General features: G+C 54.4%; 2 protein-coding genes across 3 annotated transcripts in view; one reads left to right on the top strand and one right to left on the bottom strand.

The window, feature by feature from the left end:
• The window catches only part of LOC140599793 (adenylate cyclase type 1-like), a 531,081-nt gene that overhangs the window by 285,944 nt on the left and 224,322 nt on the right, over positions 1 to 20,815 (top strand). The window lies entirely within an intron of this gene.
• Positions 9,000 to 20,815, bottom strand: part of LOC140599530 (uncharacterized) — a 263,170-nt gene continuing 251,354 nt past the window's right edge. The window contains exons 11-15 of the mRNA XM_072762686.1: positions 17,246 to 20,314; positions 16,661 to 16,804; positions 11,207 to 11,376; positions 10,414 to 10,542; positions 9,000 to 10,032 (exon numbers count right to left, since the gene is read on the bottom strand). The gene's annotated coding sequence lies outside the window, so the exon portion shown is untranslated. The remainder of the gene's footprint in view (positions 10,033 to 10,413; positions 10,543 to 11,206; positions 11,377 to 16,660; positions 16,805 to 17,245; positions 20,315 to 20,815) is intronic.

Raw genomic sequence — 20,815 nt, 5'->3', positions numbered from 1 at the left:
TTCATTAGTTTTTTTCACTTTTATTTCTGGATTTTCTGCATGTGTCAAAAAGGAAAGCTGTATCTGTTAATATGTGGCCTCCACGCCCAAAAATAGAACTTGAAGATCAGTTGAATAACATCAGTTTTTGTGGGAGTCATTAGATCCTTTAAAGTAGAAAATAAGTCAAGTAAAATTGTGTCAAGGTCTTCATTCAATGCTTGGGGTCAGCAGAAAACTTTCAGAGGTTTGTCTCATGGACAGTGACATATCTGACGTAATTCTGGATGCTACCGTAAGTTTAGTCTCAAAGTGGATGTTGAAGATGAAATGAGTTGTCTGTGGTGCTAATATAAGCACGCTCTCGCCAAGCGCAGGCCATGGAGGAGTAGTGCTTGTATGGACTGAAGAGACCACAGCCTGGAATGTTCTTACTGGAAATGTGAAGATGCGGGAGCCCGTGACCCACAGTCCAGGAAACCGAGTCTCTGAGCACAGACTTGCAGAGGGTGTGGGTGCGTGACGCCGGGGTGCTGGGATCGAGTCCCACGTCGGGCTCCCTGCATGAAGCCTGCTTCTCCCTCCGCCTGTGTCTCTGCCTCTTTCTGTGTGTCTCATGAATAAATAAATAAAACTCTTTAAAAATAAAGTCAACGTAATATAAAAGGCAAAACTGTCAACACCGTGTTTGGGGATGATGGTATTTTATTTTATTTTATTTTTTATTTTTTATTTTTTTTTAAGGGGATGATGGTATTTTAAAGTGGAATATGCACCCACAGAAGCCAGGAGGACGGAGGGTTTTCTGGGGCGGATGCTGTTAAGGCAAGGCGTGCTGCGGGAAGTAGGGACGGCTGTGCATTGCACGCTGCAGGGTGGTCCCTAACACGTAACACAGACACGTGTGGCTGGAGGGCTAACGATCTTGTGTTTTACGGGACTCTGTGGCCAGGAATCTTTTACAAGCCCATCATGTTGAAGCCGACCTGTCAGTCAAAAAAAACATATCTCAAGAAATTATGTAATCCAATGAGCTCCGCACCTTTCCTTCGTCCTTAAGGGTTCCTCGGAGCGGCATTTCAGTGAGAGCGCTCCATGCTGCACGGGGCGAGGAACAGCAGCCTTTTCGCGTGCGGCTTCGCTCACCTGTCTGACACATTCCCCGGGTTGGGTCCCAGGGAAGCACCACACTGAAGAATGTGGACGTGTACGAATTTTCCTTTATTTATTTATTTTTGGCCAAATGCTAAATGAACAGTTTTAAAAATATGATCAAGTTTCAAACGGGAAGTTCCTAAGCAAATCTGTGATTTAACCAAGCGCAAGGGGTAGACTGAGGGTCAGGGCTCGTCCGCTGATGCAGGCCACTGGGGGAGGCAGGCCGTGTGCCCGCACGTCCAGGGCACCAGCCATAGGGCCACCAACGCCCATGCCCGGCCCACCTGCTCCTGGGACAGACGCTTGTGCGCAGCCACCTCCTGCCCGGTGGCAGGGCCCAGCCGTGCCGTCGGGGTGTCCCCAAGGCATGGTCTGCTCCTGTCCTCCCGTTTCTGGTTTCCGCGGGGACAGCACTGCAGGCCTCCGTGTCACACCTGGGTGCGTGATGTTCGGGCGCACAAGAGACGCCACGGTGGTGAAATCAGCCTCCCCGTAAGGGATGATGGTAAAGAAAATTTAGGTCCCAGCAGAATGACAGACGCTCCATGTTCTATCTTCATGGAGAAACCGTCTACTTCTTTCAAATACGTCTCCTGGCGGCTCCTTCCCAGGATTTTCTGAACTTTGCCGACTTCCGACTGCAGGTTCCACGTCCTCCTGGTGGCAGAAGAGTTGGGGCAACACCTGCAGCTCTCTGTGGGGTTCCTGTACCTAAACTAGGCTCGCCATCACCTTTCTTTCTTTCTTTCTTTCTTTCTTTCTTTCTTTCTTTCTTTCTTTCTTTCTTTCTTTTCTTTCTTTCTTTTTCTTTCTTTCTTTCTTTCTTTCTTCTTTTTTTCTTTTTCTTCTTCTTCTTCTTCTTCTTCTTCTTCTTCTTCTTGTTCTTCTTCTTCTTCTTCTTCTTGTTCTTCTTCTTCTTCTTCTTCTTCTTGTTCTTCTTCTTCTTCTTCTTCTTCTTCTTCTTCTTCTTCTTCTCCTTCCTTCCTTCCTTCCTTCCTTCCTTCCTTCCTTCCTTCCTTTTAAAATTTTTATTTAAATTCTGGTACAGGGGATCCCTAGGTGGCTCAGTGGTTTAGCGCCTGCCTTCGACCCAGGGTGAGACCCTGGAGTCCCGGGATCGAGTCCCACGTCGGGCTCCCTGCATGGAGCCTGCTTCTGCCTCTCTCTCTCTCTCTCTCTCTCTCTGTCTCTCTCTCTGTCTCTCATGAATAAATAAATAAAATCTTTTTAAAAAATTCCATGTGAGTGGGATCATATGGTGTTTGTCCTTCTCTGACTGACTTGTCTCGCTGAGCGTAATGCCCTCTAAGTCCATCCACGCTGTGGCGAATGGCAGGACTTCCTTCTGAGGGCTGAGCGATCGTCCACTGTGTACATATCCTGTCTTCTTCACCCGTTCATCCGTCCACGGACATCTGGGCTCTTTCCCTACTTTGGCTATTGTGGACCTGGCTGCTGTGAACCCCAGGGAGCAGGTGCCTCTTTGGATCTATATTTTTGTATTTTTTTTAAAGATCCCATTCATTTATTCACGAGAGACACAGAGAGAGGCAGAGACACAGGCTGCGGGAGAAGCAGGCTCCACGCAGGGAGCCCGACCTGGGACTCGATCCCGGGTCTCCAGCATCATGCTCTGGGCTGAAGGTGGCACTAAACCCCCAAGCCACCCAGGTGTCCCTATTTTTGTATTCTTTAGGTAAACACCTTGCTGGGCAGTTACTGGGTCGTAGGGCAGCTCTGTGTTTAATTTTTCTGACGAACCTCCACACTGTTTCCCAGTGTGGCTGCACCGGTTTGCACTCCCACCAACAATGCACGAGGGCTCCCCTTTCTACACACCCTCATCAAACCTGGTGTTTCTTGTATTGTTAATTTTAGCCATTGCGACAGGTGTGAGGTAGTAACTCAGCATGAGTTTTAAAATTTTTATTTATTTGTTTATTTATTTTTGCGAGAGAGAAGGAGAGAACAAACATGTACGAGCTGGAAGCAGGGCCAGAGGGAGAGACAGGGTCCCCGCCAGCAGGGACCTGACATGGGGCTCCTTCCGAGGACCCCGAGATCATGACCTGAGCCGAAAGCAGACGTGTAACCCACTGAGCACCCCAGGCGCCCTCATTGTAGTTTTGGTTTGTGTTTCCCTAATGATGAGTGATGTTGAGCATCTTTTCTTTTTTAAAAGATTTTATTTATTCATGAGAGATGCACAGAGAGAGGCAGAGACACAGGCAGAGGGGCAGGCTCCCTGCGGGGAGCCCAGTGCTATACTCGATCCCAGGGCCCTGGGGTCATGATCTGAGCCGAAGGCAACGCTCAGCCACCCAGGCCCCCAGGCGCTCGCTGAGCATCTTTCCTGGGGGCCACCTGGATCTCTTCTTTGGGGAAATACCTCTTCACATCCTGCCCATCTTTACATTGTATTATTTAGTTTTGTTGTTGTTGAGCTTTATGAAGTTCTTTACATATTTTGGATATTTAAGCCTTTATCGGATCTGTCACTTTACTCCATGCGGGGACTTCCACGGCACTTCCGCCCTCCTTCCTGCAGGATGATCCTAGCATGTGACCGGGTCTTGCGTGAAAAGCAGTGCATGAGCGGACCTGAGAGGGAGCTGTGGGCGTCAGGAAGAGGCCCTGCGGCCAGGGCAGGGGCGTCCCACGTCTCCTCCGTAGTCCCTTCAGCAGCACGCGTGCTTGCTGGGCCCCAGACAGGGCCTGGTCAGAGGCCTCTGCCTCCCCAGGGTCACCACTGCCTCTCTGTGTGCACCCCAGCTCTCGTATTTCAGACTGGTTCACCGGCCGGAGCGTCAAGGGGTCCCAACCCGCAGGTTCACTGCTTCCCGGGGGAGAAGCAACCCTTGGCCTGTTTATGGACTAATTCCCCCACCCAGTCACTCAACAAATATGTGCCAAGCGCTGTCCTGCTCCCAGCACCCCCGGAGGAGCCCTCGGACGGCCGTGCAGCCTGAGGACCGTGGTGTGACCTGCCCTCTGGCCCCTGGCAGGTCTCCCTCCAAAGATAAAGGATCGTGCTCTCCACTCGGACTGTTGGAAAGAATATTGGGGTCATTGCCACTGACTTCTCCTTACAGTTCATATAAATTGACTCCTTAAAAAAATAATTGATACATATATGTATAATAACAAAGAAAGTGTAACAACCAGAGTTAAATCATGTTTAGGAGAGACACCGCCACGTTAGACCTGAATTGAAAATATTGGTCTAAATCTGTGCTTTCAACAAAAGCGACCCTGTCCTACTCCGCCAGCTGGAATGGTCTTGTGGCAATGCGACGGGAAGTGGTCCCTGGCGCCTCCCTCCGACGCACGGCAGAGGGGAGACGTGTGCCTGGGATACATCTTTGTGTCATAAAGCAAGGAGAAATGGGAGATTAAAGATTTAAAAATAATGAAGGATTAAGAGACACAAGAGCCAGCCTACATGGGTTGTGAAGCCAACATTGTGGCGATTTGGCCACCAGACGGAGAGTGATGACAGTGATGGAAAAAGCCTAAGTATATAAAAAGCCATCAGGCCCCTGGGGGAGGGAAGGGGTTTTCAGTGGGAGCAGAGTTTCTGTTTTGCACGAGGAGGAAGTTGTAGGAGTCTGACGTGAGGCATGACTTCAGTTAGCTCGACTGTCTTGTACCCTTAAACGTGGATTATGTGGCAAAATTTATGGGATGTGTATTTCTTTTTAAAGATTTTATGTATTTATTCATGAGAGACACACACAGAGAGACGCAGAGACCCAGGCAGAGCGAGAAGCAGGTGCCCTGCAGGGAGCCCTACACGGGACTCCATCCTGGGTCTCTGGGATCATGTTCTGGGCTGATGGCAGGTGCTAAACTGCTGAGCCACCCGGGCTGCCCCTGTGGGATGTGTATTTTAAAAAGATTGTATCTATTTATTTGAGAGAGAGAGAGAGAGGGAAAGAGAGCGCATGAGCGGGGAGGAGAGGCAGAGGGAGAAGCAGACACCCCGCCGAGCAGGGAGCCTGATGCGGAACTCGATCCCAGGACCCTGCGATCATGACCTGAGCTGCAGGCAGACACGTGACCAACTGAGCCCCCCAGGTGTCCCTATGGGGTGTGTTTTTACCATAATTTTCTAAAAAGAAGGCTTAGAGTTCAGAGAAGGAAGAGTGTCTGGGTGGGAAGAGCGGCAGAGCCTGGTGAGCTCGGCTGGGGCAAACCCCAGAGGAGTCGTGGTGGCTCTCCATGTAGGCGGCGAGATGCTGGGCACGGTGGCGTTTTTCGCACGAGGGTGGTAATGGGGCCGTGACATTGGTGAGCGGTCCCCGGTGGCTGTCGTGCTGAGTCCTGGGTGCCTGTGGGCTGCGCAGAGAAACCACCAGGGGAGCGCCGCCGCCACCGTGCTCAGGACCTCAGGATGCACCCTGTGAAATGTGCGCGTGCCTGGAGGAAGGCAGGTGGACACGTGGGGGGCAGGAAGCGGGAAGCACAGGGTTAGTGATCCACGGCGGCCTGGAGCCCTACCAGGGTCTCGGGTGGAGCGGACGGCGGGTCGGCTGCACCCACGGCCCAGCGGGACTCCCCGCAGACGCGCTGGCCCAGGCCGGTGGGGCCGAGCCCGCAGCACCCCAGGCTCCAGCGCCCCTCCACGGCGGCCACGGGGCTTGGCCGTGATCACTATGGAGACCAGACCCCAGAGCAGAGACAAGCGCTAGAGACAGGGAGGGACGGGTCACATAAATGTCATGCAAGGACCTGGTTGGGGCAGATGATACGCCTTGTGGTGACACAGGACGGGGCGGTGATCGAGGGGAAGGCCCCGATGGGCTGGGGTGTCCGGGAGTGTGGGTGCCCACCAGGTGAACCTGGTGGTTCAGTGCAGTCCCAGGGAGACCACCTATGGTTACTTTTTATGGAAAACAAGCTGGTTCTGAACTTCCCACAGAAATTCAAAGGGTTGCTAAGGACCAAGACGCTTTCAAGAAAGCAAAGTGGGGGTTTGGAGTAACAGGCCCACAGCACTGAACACGGAGCGAACCGGGGTAGGGGCGTGGACACACGGATGCCCAGGATAACAAAACTCAACTGGGCACGGGGGGGGAGGGGCTCAGCGGTGGAGCGTCTGCCTTGGGCTCAGGTCATGACCCCGGGGTCCCGGGATCGAGTCCCGTGTCGGGCTCCCTGCATGGAGCCTGCTTCTCCCTCTGCCTGGGTCTCTGCCTCTCTCCGTGTCTCTCAGGAATAAATAAATTAAATAATGGCCCCTGCAGGGGTCAATGACAAAAGGGAAATTATTGTTCATATATCTCCCTGGGTTGGTCCCCCTGCGGGGGAAGCCATGAGAGCGACGTTGCCCAGCTAATAAGTGTGTTTGCTGCACAGAATAAAGCCGGGGAGCAAGTTTGCACTGTCAGGACCACTTCTCTCCAGCTGGTCGGGTTCCAGGTGACTTGCCTTCCTTTCTCTTTCCCATGTATTTCAGGATTCACCACCTAAGTCAGACTTTTTACTTTTTAAAGATTTTATTAAAAAAAAATTTACATGTGCTGCTTTCTGGAAAAGAAGGACAATTTTATCATTCACATTTTTTTTTTCCCTAACTGATAAAGTTACATGTGGTTTTTCTTTTTGTGCCAATCGCCAAGTTCTGGTGTCTCTGCAGGATAGTAGCTGGCATGAAAATTGCTTCTCGGATTTCACTTTAAAAATGCATTAGGAGACATTCTACATAAATTCTGTAAAGAGAAGCTGCATCTCATTCAAATAAACATCCCCCTTTCTGTGCTGTGATTCGGAATAATAGAGTCTCATGGGAATGAAAAGAAAATTGCCCCAGACGTCTGGCCGATAAAATACAAGTGATGATAAGCATCACGATAAACAGCAGAATCGACGTGGCTGGGGTTTTACTATAATACGGCCCTGGACAAACGTTCTGTCCCGAGTCCTTGAAGACGCAGGAAAGATGGGTGCTAATATGAAGATCGGGTGGTGACCCCTCAGGCTCATTAGATCCATCTCCACTGCCGCAAGAGCGGCTGGGGTGGGGACCCAGGGCTGCAGAGATCACATCCTCAGGGCTCCAGACACCTGGCTTTCACGCCCCTCCCTGAGATCCGCCCACAGACTGGCCACAGGCCCGGCAGGTGGGACCTGGGGTTCCCCAAAGTCGGACGCGACCCGAGTGACTCACGGGGGTGAAAGTGGGGCGGCTGGGGCCCCCTTGCAGACGGAGGGCTCACGGGCCAGGTTCTCGTGTCTCGGGGACACCAGAGGCTCCAGGACTGCGTGGGCGGTGGGGCAGGAGCTCACCCTGACCTCAGGCACTTCCCGGGGCAGACATGCAACCCGGAGGCAGGCGGGGGGGGGGGGGGGCGGGGGGGGCGGGTGGCGGCAGCTGCAGGGCCCAGCAACCCCTCCTCATCTCTCCAGGGCCTTGGGCCCCAGGCTGGGGCCGCCCCCCCCCCAGCTCTGCTTCAGACTCAAGATGCCCTGCGAGCTCCCTGCCGCCGCCCAGGCCCCAGCTTGGACATGCTTCCTCCCACCTGGCCGCTGGGAGATGCTGCCTACTTGGCCTCCGGTCCATTGCTGGCCCGTGGACGCGGGGCCGTGCCCCTTGCCCCCACGCAGCCAACCCAGGCCAGATGTGCTAGTTTTTTCCCAGCTCAGAGCTGACCCTGTCCCCACCTGCCCAGGGCCACCCGCCAGCCTGCCCGCCCCCACCCCATCCTGGGCCCTGGGGCACCTCGGGGAGCTCCTTCTGGCTTCCACAGCCTGCTCCCCCGCTCCGGTCACCCCGGCTTGGCTCCCTATGACCCCCCCCAGCACGGGGCCTGCGGGGACCGTCCACTTGTCCAGGAACACGTGCGTTTACTGCGTGCGGGGTGCCGGTGCGGGGGGCCCGGGGGCATGAGGCTCCCTGGGCAGCGGGGTAATGAGCGTGTGGCCCACGACCTGCTGCTCTCCCACCGCGACAGGACCTCTGGGGCGTCAGAGGACGTCCCCAGTGCGTGGACAGCCAGCCTCGGCCCTGAGTGCGGGTGCTGGTGTGCAGCCCTCGCTCCCACCTGCGGGCAGCGCCTGCAGACCCCGAAGGGCTGGGGGCAAGTGGCTCCTGCTCCAAGAGCCGCAGGCTCCTGTCACCACTTCCCACTGCGCCACAGCCGGAAGTCAGCAGTGAGCACCAAGGCCCCTGTGTCTCTGGGCCAATAAAACTTGGTTCAGGTTCACGGAATCCGCATCCCATGCGGTGCTCACGCTCCAGGAAGCAGTCTTCTCTGTGGATTTTCTTCAACCTTCTAAAGCCGTAGAGACACTCTTCATCCCCGGGCTGCGTGGCAAGGTGGTGGTGAGCTCAGCTGAGCCTGTCCTGTGATGACCCCCGCCCCTGCCCACCTCGTGGGAGGTCAGAGGGGGGCCCAGCCCCATCCCCAGGAGCCTGCTCACACCCCACTGGGCTGCGTCTGCCATAGCTGTGCAACCTGCGGAGCAAAGCAGGGGATCTGGGGGGCTCAGTGACACCGGGGCCACCTCATCTCCTGCGGGGCTTGGTGTGACCTGGCTCCTGACCTCTCTTCAGAGGCCTGGCTATCCCTCCAGCCAGCAGTCTTCGATGACACAGGCTTCCACATTCTCATCAGGATCTTCGAAAGCTGTGACGCAGGACAGAAGGGCGACGCTCCCCAGCCAGCTGGTAGGGTCCTCCGGGCAGGACCCCTGTCCCATCGGGTGCTTCTGGGCATGCTCCCCAGGAGACCCCAGGCCCCTGGGTGGCAGGCAGTGCCCCTCCTCCCGCAGTGATGCTCACAGCTGCGGCAGCCAGTGACTGGGCCTCGGGAGCAGATGACCCCTGTCCCCGGCACGAGAAGGGGCCACCAGCCGTCTCATTCCAGTGCTTGCTCTGTTACGCATTCAACAGACCTTTATTGGGTGCCTCCCATTGCCCACCCTAGGGGCACAGATTGGTGAAGCACACAAACATCTCTACCCCACAGCGTTTGTGTTCTAGAATCTTCCTCCACACTGTGGCAGGAAAACCTGGCTTCTCAAGGCACCGAGGACCTATGCTGGTGCTCATTAAATCCCTTGCCCACCCACCCAGCTGCAGCGGGGCTCCAGCGTCACCCTCCCCACCCGGGACACAGTTCGGGTCTCCTTGCAGGGTCCCTGAGGGTGTCCCGTGGCCCGTCACTCCATGGCCCTCCCCCGTCCCCCATGCTGGCCCATGTCTTTGCTCCCTGCCCGCGTCCTTCCCTGTCAAATCCCAGTGTAATGAACCAGGCCAAGCACAGCCAACCGCCAAGCACCCCCCACCCCCACCCAGGCAGGCCCTGCCTAGGCTCCCAGCTCCATCCGGGTCTTCGATGTGCCAGTGGACACCTGGGCAGACCCCAGGGTGTGTGGTCGACGGTGGCCGCCTGGCAAGACACGCTGAGTTATTTGCTTTCTGCGGCCGGGCCTCTACCGGCAAGTGAGACACAGCTCAGACTCACGCCTGCAGAGCTCAGTTTGATCAGCTTTTTCTTGGTGGATGATAAATACTGAACTAATTTAAATCAAATCAAACTGTGAATGTGTGTGGAACTTCATTAGCATCCAGGTGACTTGCCAGGCCTGATGGGAACTGCGAAGATCAATGAGACGTGGTTACTGGTCTCAGGGGAGCGGCAGCCACACTGCCAGCTTGTTACTCCGTGACTAGTTAGCGTCAGTCCTATGCCCAGGGCAACGGCGACAGGTGGTACCTGGACCAGGGTACGGGAGCCTGTCCACATGCAGGAGGGACGGCGTGGGGAGATGAGGCGTGCTGTTTCTGCACCAACGGGCCCCGTGCAGTTCTCGGGGCTCCCAGAATGTCTTGGGGCTGGGGCTGGACGAGCCACGGGGCAGGATGCACGTCTGGAAAATGCACCTATCCTTCTGAGTATAAGAATAGAAAATAAAGCAAAAAAAAATCTAAGGAACGTTTAACTTGTCAATAATATTTCCACCCAGAGATAACCATAGTTACCAGTTTTGTCTTTTTCCTGCTTTTCAAAAATTTTATGTAGCATGTAGAATTTTCACGTATTAAAGCCTGCTCTAAAGGATAACGTCACTGACTGCACAGCATGCGTGGCCACTGTGCCACAGTGCCTTTGCACACCCATCTGTTGATGGGCATTTACACCCATCTGTTGATGGGCATTTACATTGTTGAATTCTATTCCGACAATTCACACTTGTGAGAACTTCCTCCTACAGAAACATTTCCTCTCACTTTCACTTTCTCCTCGAATAAACTCCCAGAAGTGGGATTACCTGTCAAAGCTGAGGGCAAAACTCTTTTCCATTTGGCGCTTGCTTCCCATGTAGGAAATACCAGGTGTCTCCTCCAAACAGGTGTGGAGGTCTCTTCTGGTTTGAATCACCAGCGTTGAACATCGGCACCTGCGTGTGTGTGAAAGCATGTGTGTGTGAGTTTGAGTTCCTGAGTGCGAGTTTGTGTTCATGAATGTGTGTGCACATGCACGTGTGAGAGCTTGCGCATGTGTGCATCTGTGTGTGCATGTGTGAACATGTGCACAAGTGCATACATATGAGCATGTGCACGAGTCTGCATGCACATGTGTGCATTTGGGTGTGTGAGCATATGCATGTGAGCACATGCAGGTAAGCATGTGTGTGCAAGCATGTGAGTGCATGCAAGCATGTGCACATGGAAGCACGTGAGTGTGTACACATGTGTGAGAGCATTGTGTGTATGCACAGTTATGTGCACGCACGTGAGCATATGCATGAGTGGTGAGTGGGTGCATGTGAGCATGTGCATGCGAGTGCGTGCAGGAGTGTATGAGTGAGCCAAAAGGAATCGCAGAACAGGATGCACATGACCCCGCTCTGCAGAGACCGCGGGGGACTGAGCTGTTCTGTGGTCCTTTCCCAATGCCAAAAATCCACCTCCCCTCTGTCCGCGAGGTCATCACGTGTAGACAGTGACATGACTCCAGTGACGCTGACGTACTGGGGCTTGGGTCACTCTCCTCGCGCACCCTACACCCCGGCTGCTCCTGAAGTTCGGGAGAACACTGCAGATCCGATCCTGGCTGCTAACCTGCCCGGTGCCTCCTGTGCCTGCCTCCCCCTGCGTCTCTGGACTTAATGCCGCTCTGGCGTCACCTGTACAGGGTCTCGGTCGGTCACGTCACAGTCGTTTCTGTAACTGAGTTGCAGGCTGCCTTCTTTCTAATAGGTCATGACAGTTAAAAACCAGTAAGCGAGTACCTGTAGGTCAACATGGCAAAGCAAATTTGTGCTTTAAAATCCTCTGTTCTCGCAACAGAAGAACTCGGACGTGTAAGAGGGAGAGCAAGACGGAACAAGCCTCCACAGACAGGCGTGTGTCTCTGTGGACAAGAAGAGAGCCCGCTGGGGGGCATTTCTAGTGACTGCTGGGCCCAGGGGTCGCTGGGCACCAGTGGGGGCAGCCCGTGCGGGCTGGGCCTCGGCCTCCCCCTGCTCGTGCTCCGGGCAAGAGGGGCTGCACCGCGCACCCAGGGCCTGGGGGGGGGTGCTCAGCACCGCCGGCCCGCGGGGGAGCCACGTCGTCACCAGGTTGCGTGGGCCAAGGGGACCGGCTGACGGCCAGAACCCCGAGATCCCTACGTGGGCTGGCGGAGGTGGCTGAGGGCACGTGATCACAGGAGGAGAGAGAGAAAAATACCCGCCCTCACCAGCTGTGCCCGAAAACCCAAGCTCCGGGCTGTGTGAAGGGACCAACCCTCACAAATGCGGCAGCAGGTGCTGTAAATCACAGGCCTGGGGGGTGCGCGGCCAGATGGGCTCTTTCCTCACACTCCATCGGGTGTGCAAAATCGGGCGTGTTGCAATTTGCGTTGTGCATTCTGTTCTTTCCAGGGGTAACATGGTAGTACATGCGAGGGGCTGAACCGTGTCCCCCAGGACCCACCTCGGGAAGCCCGAACCCCCGGACCTCAGGTATGACGGTTTGCAGATGGGGTCAGTGATGGAGGTACAATGAGGCCACTGGGGTGGGCTCTAATCCCATAGGACTGGCGTCCTCGTGGGAAGGGGACATCAGGACACAGACCAGCAGAGAGGACAGCCACGTGGGGACACAGGGAAGACACGGGCCCATGAGAGGCCCGAGAGACCAGCTGGAGCCAGCGGGACACCTGGGGACCCAGCCAAGGGCAGCCGAGGGCCTCGGGTTCTTGCTTTCTCTCTTTGGCTTTTTCTTCTGTTGCTGCAGACCATTTTCAAGTAACTTCCAAGAAAGGTGCAAACCCAGATGCTTCTGGAAGCTTCTGTGCGTCTGGCGGTCCCACGGCGGGCCCTCAGTGTGGCTCCTGCCCGGGTGCAGAGCTCCGCCTGGGCCTCCCTAGGAGTCCAGAATTTCCAGGGACCCTTCGGCTGTCTGCTCAGGTCTAGGCCCTCTGCCAGCGACCTGCGTGTTTTCGTGGAAGCTCCTAGAATCCTGCCTTTATCCTTGGCATCTCCCAGGCAGTTACACAAGAGGTGGACTCTGTGGGTCTCTTCCCATCAGTGCCGTCACCTCCGGGTGGCCTCCAGGACTTCAGCTTCTCCGTGTTACCCCAGGGACTGAGCAGACCCCCTCTGTCCAGCTGAGGCCGTCCTGCCCCGACGTTCTGTCTGGTTTTAGCCTCCCCTCTCGTACTTTCTCGGGCAGCTCTCAGACCCGTTTTTACCCGAACACTTGGTTTCTTTTCCAAAAGGTCGCTCTCATTCTCCGAGTGTCCCTTTGTGTGGTATCTGGTTTTTATGTCTCTTCCTCTTCCCAAATAGCTCTGAAAGCACAAACTCAAGATGCTTTGGGAAGAGCTCTTCTGTCGCCGAGCAGTGGAGGGGGGTCCCTCCTGGCCTCACCCTCTGCTGTGGGCTCTCCCCCGGGTCCCTCCCGAGCCATGAATGGCCTCCTTCGGGCCATGAGAGCACAGGCCCAGCTTCCAGAGGCCCTGGAGTTCCCCACAAGCTCCATTCTTTGGCGGCGGGGGGGGGGGGCCTTCTGGTTCTGCCTTTTGGTGAGGGGGTCCGGTAGGCCCAACCTGTCAGGGCACCAGGGTGACAGGGTGACAGCACGGGGAGACACTGAGGGACCTGACGGCATGGTTGCTGGCGCCGCTGCTGGGTGTTTGTGCCACCCCATGCCTGGCTTCAGTATTTGCACTGACCTTGACCTCCATGTGCCCACCTTGACCTCCGCGTGCCCACCTTGACCTCCGTGTCCCGGGCAGACCTCCAGCTTCTCCTGCTGTGACTCACCTCCCTCTGTCCCTGTGCACATGCACCCGTCAGCTTGCCTCAGGCCACCCACTCGCCTGGGCACACCTTTCCTTCCCTCTTTGCTGGGTGTGTTCTCTTTGCTGTGCAGCCAGGGGGCGAGGTGGCACCGTCCCCAGAGGAATGAAGGCATAGGCATGTGGGCCTTTGCTGCCTCGAGTACAGATGACAAAACAGCATCTCCTCGGGGCTCCAGTTTACATGTCTCGGCTCACTTTGCTTCCCATCTGTGCCGGTCACCTGTATCCCCTTGGGATAGGACGCTTTGCACCCTGGCTTCATGATTTTCTTGACTTGTATGAGCTCTTTACATGTAGAAAGCCGTTCACCCCTCTCCCCTTATTTGCCGCCAATGCTGTTCACGGTGTGACTTAGGAATATGAAGGAGAGAAAACCCGTGGTGACAACTGCGCCCTGACCAGTCCCTGCCTTATTTGTGCCTCAGCCAGGACCCCAAAGCCGTTCACGGATCCCCTTGAACTTAACCCGAATGTCTCCTGCAAACCATTTTGGGAGCCCCACCTGGCCTCCTCCCACCTCTGCAGAGTAGAACAGAAGCCAGGTCGGCCCTGGGGGCATCCAGATGCCCAGGGGACAATGGCCTGTGCTCCCTGGAATTACCGTGACTTGAAACTTGATGTTTTTGTATCTGTAAGAATCAGGTGGAGCCAACCTGCTTCTCGGGAAAGCCACTTGACGGCCTTCCGTGTGACTGCATGTGGGCCGCCTACATGAACCAGCTACGTGTCTGCCCAGCGGAGCTTTGAAAGCGGCTCCGACTCCTTCAGTTGTTCTCTACAAGCAAACAGAACTATGCCCAGAAAGCCCACCAGCCTAAAGTACTCCCGATGTCACCACAGCACGATGGTCAGCTTTCTGCCCTTAGAGCCCACCTGCGAGCGTTGTCATCCTGTGTGTCAAGTGGGTCTGCACCACCTCCCTCCCAGTTACCAGGCGGATCCAACGAGGCGGCCCCGGCATCTGGCAGCTCGGGCCCCTTCACCGGGCACTGGGGGCCAGCAGCTGGAACAGCATCCATCGTCCCCTGGTGCTGGACATCCGAGATCCAAGTGGGGGGGGGGGTCCCTCCCGCGGTCTCCCCTGGGCAAGCGGACGGTCATGTCCTCCCCAGGTCCTCCCGGGGTCGTCCCTCAGTGCAGGTCTGCGTCCTGACATCCTCTTCTGATGAGGACGTGGTCACACTGGAGCAGGGCCCACCCTAGTGACCTCGTTTACCTCATCACCTCCTTAAAGACCCCTCTCCACATACAGACCCATTCTGAGGTCCTGAGAGGTAGAGAGGAGACACGATCCAGCCCCCCACGCCTGTGTAGGTACCTCCTAGGATTTAGTGTGCCATATGTGCCTTCTACCTGCCTGCAGGTATCTGGAAAGAGTCCCCAAAGGGGTGATGTAAGGGAAACAGGGTATCCAGGTCCCCGTCCCCAGAGCTGGTGACCATCAGAGCAAGGGCTGCGGTCGGTGTGCTCGTGGCCCAGGAGCCAGGCCTGTAGCACCTGGCAACATGGTCCCCCTTCCCCCGGAGCGCTCGGCATCAATATTTGCTGCTGCTGAATCATCACGGGGCTGTGGTGCCCCTTGGAGCAGATTTCCCCAATCTTCCCTAAAACAGCAGCAGGCTGGCGACTCATGAAGTTTTGTAACTGAGGGCCTGTCAGGTTTTGTAACTGAGGGCCAAGCTGGGGTTGGAGGGGCTGCTGCTGGCCCACACGCTTAGAGGGAGCAGGGCCTCGGCTTACCCAGCCCGTGGCTCTGGCTCCCGGAGCCTCGCACGCCTGCTCTGCCTTCGTCGTGGCGGCCCCGTGCTGCCCTGGCCTCAGTGAGCGTCGGAACACACCAGGGCCCAGGGAGGATTCTGGCCCCGACCCCTCGCTGTCTTGCTGTGTGACCACAGGGGGGGTCCCTGCCAGCAGGAGCCTTGGGGTCCCCGCCAGGGAAACAGGGAAGCTGGCCTCTGAGGGCTTGTGGGGTTGCTGCCCAGGAGAGTGGCGTTGGCGCCAGCCCTGCCCCTCCCCGGTGGGCAGAAGCGGGGTCTGGGGTGATGCTGGGTCTCGAGACTGGGAGTTTACTTGGGTCCCCTTCGTACTGGGAGCTCGGCAATTGTCTCAGGGGACAAAGCCTTGAAATCCTTGAGGAAACTCCTTCTGAGTGAATGAGTTGCCTTCCTCTCCAATTTTGTTCAGCGGTAAGGGAATGTTGTCCGTGTGAGGAGAACTTGGCTTCAGGGGGGTCTGTCTCTGGGGCCTGCAGATGAGGGCTCCTCGTTTCTCCTGTAAAAGCGGCATGTGGTGCCTCGCAGGGGGCGGCCGGGCCGGCTGAGCTCAGGGTGGCGAGCCACGTGATTGTCCTACCCCTGGTCTCTGGGGCCCCTCCACACTGTGTCCCAGGGTGGCACTCCCAGCAAGCACGGGGCCGCCCCTGTCTCTGCATTTCCGCCAGCACCAACCTGGTGACCTTCTAGAGGCCGGCCATCTGACACGTGTGAAGGGACATCTGTGCGTTTGATTTGCGTTTCCCTGGTGGTGAGTGATGTTGAGAGTCTTTTCACGGGCCCATGGGCCATCTGGATTGGCTGTCTTCTTTCTAGGCACTTTGCCCATTTGTAAATGCTTTTTGTTTGTTTGCTATTAAATTATATAATTTCCTTACATATTCCAGATATCATCCACTTATTAAATGTATGGTTTGCAAATATTTTCTCCCCTTCCACCGGCTGCCTTTTCGTTCTGTTGCCTGCGCTGTGCAGAAGCTTTCTCGTGTGATATAGTCCCACTTGTTTATTTTTGCTTTCGTTGCCTTTGCTTTTGGTGTCAGATCCAAGAAATCACTGCCAAGACCGATGTCGAGGAGTTTTTCCCGATATGTTCTTCTATGAGCTTTATGGTTTCAGGTTTCACGTTCAAGTCTTTAATCCATTTCGAATAGATTTTTATGTGTGATACACCCCACGTTTGCTGTAGGTTTGTCCACAATCGCCAAGATATGGAAACAGCCTGAGCATCCATTGACGGGCAAATGGATAAGGAAACTGGTCCATGTACTACTAAGTATGATAGAAAACACATATGTGATGGGATGTAGTCACCCATATAAAGAAGGAAATCCTACCGTTTGCAACAACGTGGATGAACCCAGGGGTATTATCCTCAGCGTAGGAAGCCAGAGAAGGGTAAACCCTGCCTCGGGTCACTTACACGTAGAATCTAGATAAAAAGGTTGAACTCACAGAGGCAGTATAACCGTGGTTGCCTCGGGCTGGGGGTGGTGGAAGGGGGGTGTCGGCCAAAGGAAACCAACTTCCAGTCACAAAGTCAGCATGTGGGGGAGACGGTGCAGCACGGTGACCACGGCCAGCAGCGTGTGCTACACCCTGGAAATGGGTAGAGGAAGTGGATCGGGGATGTTACCACCAAGAGAAAAAAAGAAGGTGACGCTGTGAAGTGATGTGTTAATTAACCTGCTTGTTGTGATTATTTCAGCGTGTAAGTCTATCAAATCATCACAGCGTACACTTTAAATAGATTACAATTTTGTCAATTATACCTCAATAAAGCTGGAAAAAAACAGCAACGTCAACAGACACTCAAACTTCATCACTTTCTAATTATGTTATCACTTCTTACTATTTTCTTGAGGGTATTTCTGCAGCAATTGCATCCATAGGGCGAACATGCTCTACAAAGGCGCTATGTACGTTCTTTTATCCCTGTTATTCTTTCTGAGAGGTGATTGTGAAGCTTTTACAAGTGCACAGCTGATTCTACTCTTAAAACACCGTAGGTCATTGAAAAAAAAAAAGAAAAAAACCCACCTTAGGTCGCTTTCTTGCTTGGGAATTGTCATCGGCCTTTCTCTGCTACGAGGGGAGCAGTCAATCTTGGTGGATCATCCGGGAACCCCTGTACAATGGCCCCAGCTCCTTGCCCTCTGCTACCATCCGTAAATGTTTTCTTCTCCGCATATATGTTCATTCCAGTCCCATGAAAGTCTAATGGATGATAACTTCTAGCCCTGCCCCCACTCAAGGGCTAATTGCTGTAGTACAGCTGCTACTATCTTAAGTTGAGGATTAAGGAGACGTGTACGGGTGCCCAGTGGTGAGGGTTAATTTTATGTAGCTTGGCTAGGATATGATGCTGTTTTGGTTAAAAAAAATATATATATATTGCTGTGAAGATATTTTTTAGATGTGGTTAACAGGTACATCATGCACTCTGCTCCTGAGTAGAGCAACGAGCCGTCCTCAATGTGGGAGGGCCTGGTCCAGTGAGGTGAAGGCCCTCAGAGCACAGACCTAGGTCTCCTGCAGCAGAAGAAGCCCTGCCTGAGGTTCCTGCTCACTGACCCACTGTGCAGACCTGGGTAGAGCCACACTCACAGGAGCCAATTCCTGAAAATCTCTCTCTGGCTGCCGACATCCTGTTAGTTCTGCTTTTCTGGAGAACCGTGATGAATACATCAAGGAAAGCTCACTGAGCTGCACAGGGAAACGATGGAGGAAGAAAGAGGCAGAAGCGCTGGACAGTGTCAATGTGTGAAACGTGTGTGCCTGGACCACCAAACGCAGAATTCCGTATCTGGAGAAGTAATCCTCTAAAATGGAAGGACAAGTAGGTAATTTCTAAGACAAAGTGGAGGGAACCCATTGCCACCAGCCACGGCAGGAGAATGTTAGAAGGGATCCTCCAGGTAGCAGATCATCAGATCCTCGCCTCCTCGTGGTGTCGGGAAGGCTGCTGGACAGGCTGTGGCTCAAGGCGTTGTTCTTAGGTGATCTGAAGACTAATTGTTTTTCAAACCAATAGCAACAATGTGTAGGGTGACTAAGTGAAAGAAATGATATCAAGGCAAAGGGACAATTTGGGGACAGGCAGCGCCTCTGTGCGCGTGGAGCTGTAGGGTATCACTTTGAAGGTGAGCTAGGATTAGTTAAAACTGCACAGTGTAATCTCTAAGGCAACAACTCAAATTATAAAAAGAAGTATAAATGCAATGCTAAGAAAATATAATACCCAACCCTATAAAATGCTCGCAAAACCACAAAAGGCACAATATGAAGGGGGGAAAAGAGGACGTAAGCAATAATATGAATAAAAACTGTCATGAAGATAGTAGATATCGATCCAACCATGTTGATAATCATTTTTTTTTGTTTTTTTGATAAAAAAAACATGAAAAGTCTAATGGATGATAAAAAAAAAAGAAAAAAAACCACCTTAGGTCGCTTGATTGAGACAATTTGGAGACAGAGATTCACAGAGTGAACTGCCGGAACCCAACTGTATATTGTCTGCGGGAGATCCTTATTAAAGTAGATATTTAGGTTGATTTAAAGAAAGACACGGAGAAAGAACTGCCATCCTGCTCATCAGACACTGATCGAAAGAAAGCTGGGGGAACTGTATTAATTTCAGACAATATTGACTTTAGAACAAGAAACAGGATCAAGGATGAAGAGCAACATAAGGATAAAGGAGCTGATCCTCCCAGAAGCCACAGTAGCACTAAACACATATGCACCCAACAATCTGTGAAAAGTACATCAGAACACATAAGGCAAACAGAACCGTGTGGAGAGGTGTGCAGACCCACACCTGCGGTTGGAGACCCAATGCCCTCTGACTGATGCAGCAGTCGGGCCAGGGTGCGTCCAGTGCAGAGGCCTGCAGAGCAGTGACCACCTGGGTCTGACTGACACCTACGGAGTTCTCCACCCAACAGCGGAACATGTGGAGCGCTCAGCGCAACAAACCACATTCTGGGCCATACAACACACCTTAGCTGATTTAAAAGACTAGAAACCAAACCAAGTAGGTGCTCAGACAACAGAGGAATTAAACTTGAAGTGAATAACAGGGAAATGGATGGAAAAATCCCCAAATATATGGAGAGTAAGGAACGTGCTTTCAATAATCCATAAATCAAAGAAAACTCCAGAGAAACTGCAAAATATTTCAAACCAAATGAAAATGAAAATTATCAAAATTTGTTGGAAGCAGTGAGAACAGTGCTTACTGGGAGATTTTTCATATAGGAGAAAAGTCTTAAATCAATAATCTGAGCCACAGGACTCAAGCTCAAGAACCTACAACCAAAGAGCAAAATGACCCGAGAGCAAGCAGAAGGAGGTAGAAACGACAAGAACAGAAATCAGTGAAATGAAAACTATAAAAGCAACAGGGAAGGCATCCCCCACATACACAATGCACACCCACAACCACATACATGCATGTGCACACCCACCCACATGCGTGCACACACGCATGCGCACACCCCCAACCACACACACATGCACACACACAACCACATGCATGCATGCGCACACCCACACCCACATACACGTATGCACACCCATGTGCACACCCACAACCATGTATGCTCACACATGCATGCCTACACACCCATGGCTCACTAGACCCACATGCATATACCCACACCCTCCACTCCCCCAACACATGCACACACAACCTACACCCCCACACACAGACACCTGCACTCACACCCCACTTATACACATGTGTGCACACAGACCCTTGCACATCCTGCTCTCCTCTGGCCTTCCAAGAGCTGGGATTCCTTGCAGTCCTCTGGCATCTCCCCTTCCCACCACGTGGAGGTTCTGCTTGGAAGGACCAGGCTCTTCTCTGTTGCACCGGAGCTGGAGGGCCCTGTGTCCAGAGCAGTGTGGGTTTGGAAAGCGGAGGGCAGGGCAGTCCTGAGGAGCCTGTGTGCTGAGGCCGCGGGCGTGGGGCAGGTGTTCGGAGGCCAGAAGCTCAGGGCTGCAGAGTGTGCAGCAGTCCCTTCAGCCCGGGGCCGCACGTCCTGAGCGCTGCTGTGTCCGTTGGTGGCAATGACCATGGGGGCAGCGAGGACCAGTAACCTGCCGGGAACCCCTGTGATTGTGCAGCCAGGTGCCACCGCTCTGCAGGTGGTGACTGGGGCAGTGGGCCGAAAGCGGCCAGGGCAGGGGCCTTGCTCCCTGGGACCCCTGCCTGGAGCCCCCCTGGGGGATCGCTGCAGCAAGGGAGGCCAGAGCATGGTGCGTGAGGGGTGTGGACGCCCTGCTCCTGTGGCTTGGCCCAGCCTGCGCCAGGTGCCAGGTGGGGCAGCAGTGGGCATGGCTGCTCTGACGTGGCTGTGGAGCAACGAGGAGGGCAGCGCCGGGGGCCCGAGTGGGCAGCGGGATGGGGCGGCCGCGAGGGCTGGGTTTCCTCACGGGGGGAGGGCGATGGCACGGGCGAGCAGGGTTTCGGGCCGCCCTCCTCCACAGGCCGGCCTCCTGGCGGGGACCCAGAGGCCCGATGAGAGAGGCAGCAGATTATGCCGGGCCCTCCCTGGCCGGCCCTGTGGCTCCTGCCCCCTGCCCTGTGGCCCTGCCAAC

The sequence above is a fragment of the Vulpes vulpes genome, chromosome 7, assembly GCF_048418805.1.
Source record: "Vulpes vulpes isolate BD-2025 chromosome 7, VulVul3, whole genome shotgun sequence".
Taxonomy (NCBI): Eukaryota; Metazoa; Chordata; class Mammalia; order Carnivora; family Canidae; genus Vulpes; species Vulpes vulpes.
Note: the sequence above shows the minus strand (reverse complement) of the source record. Positions and strands in the feature narration are given on the sequence as shown.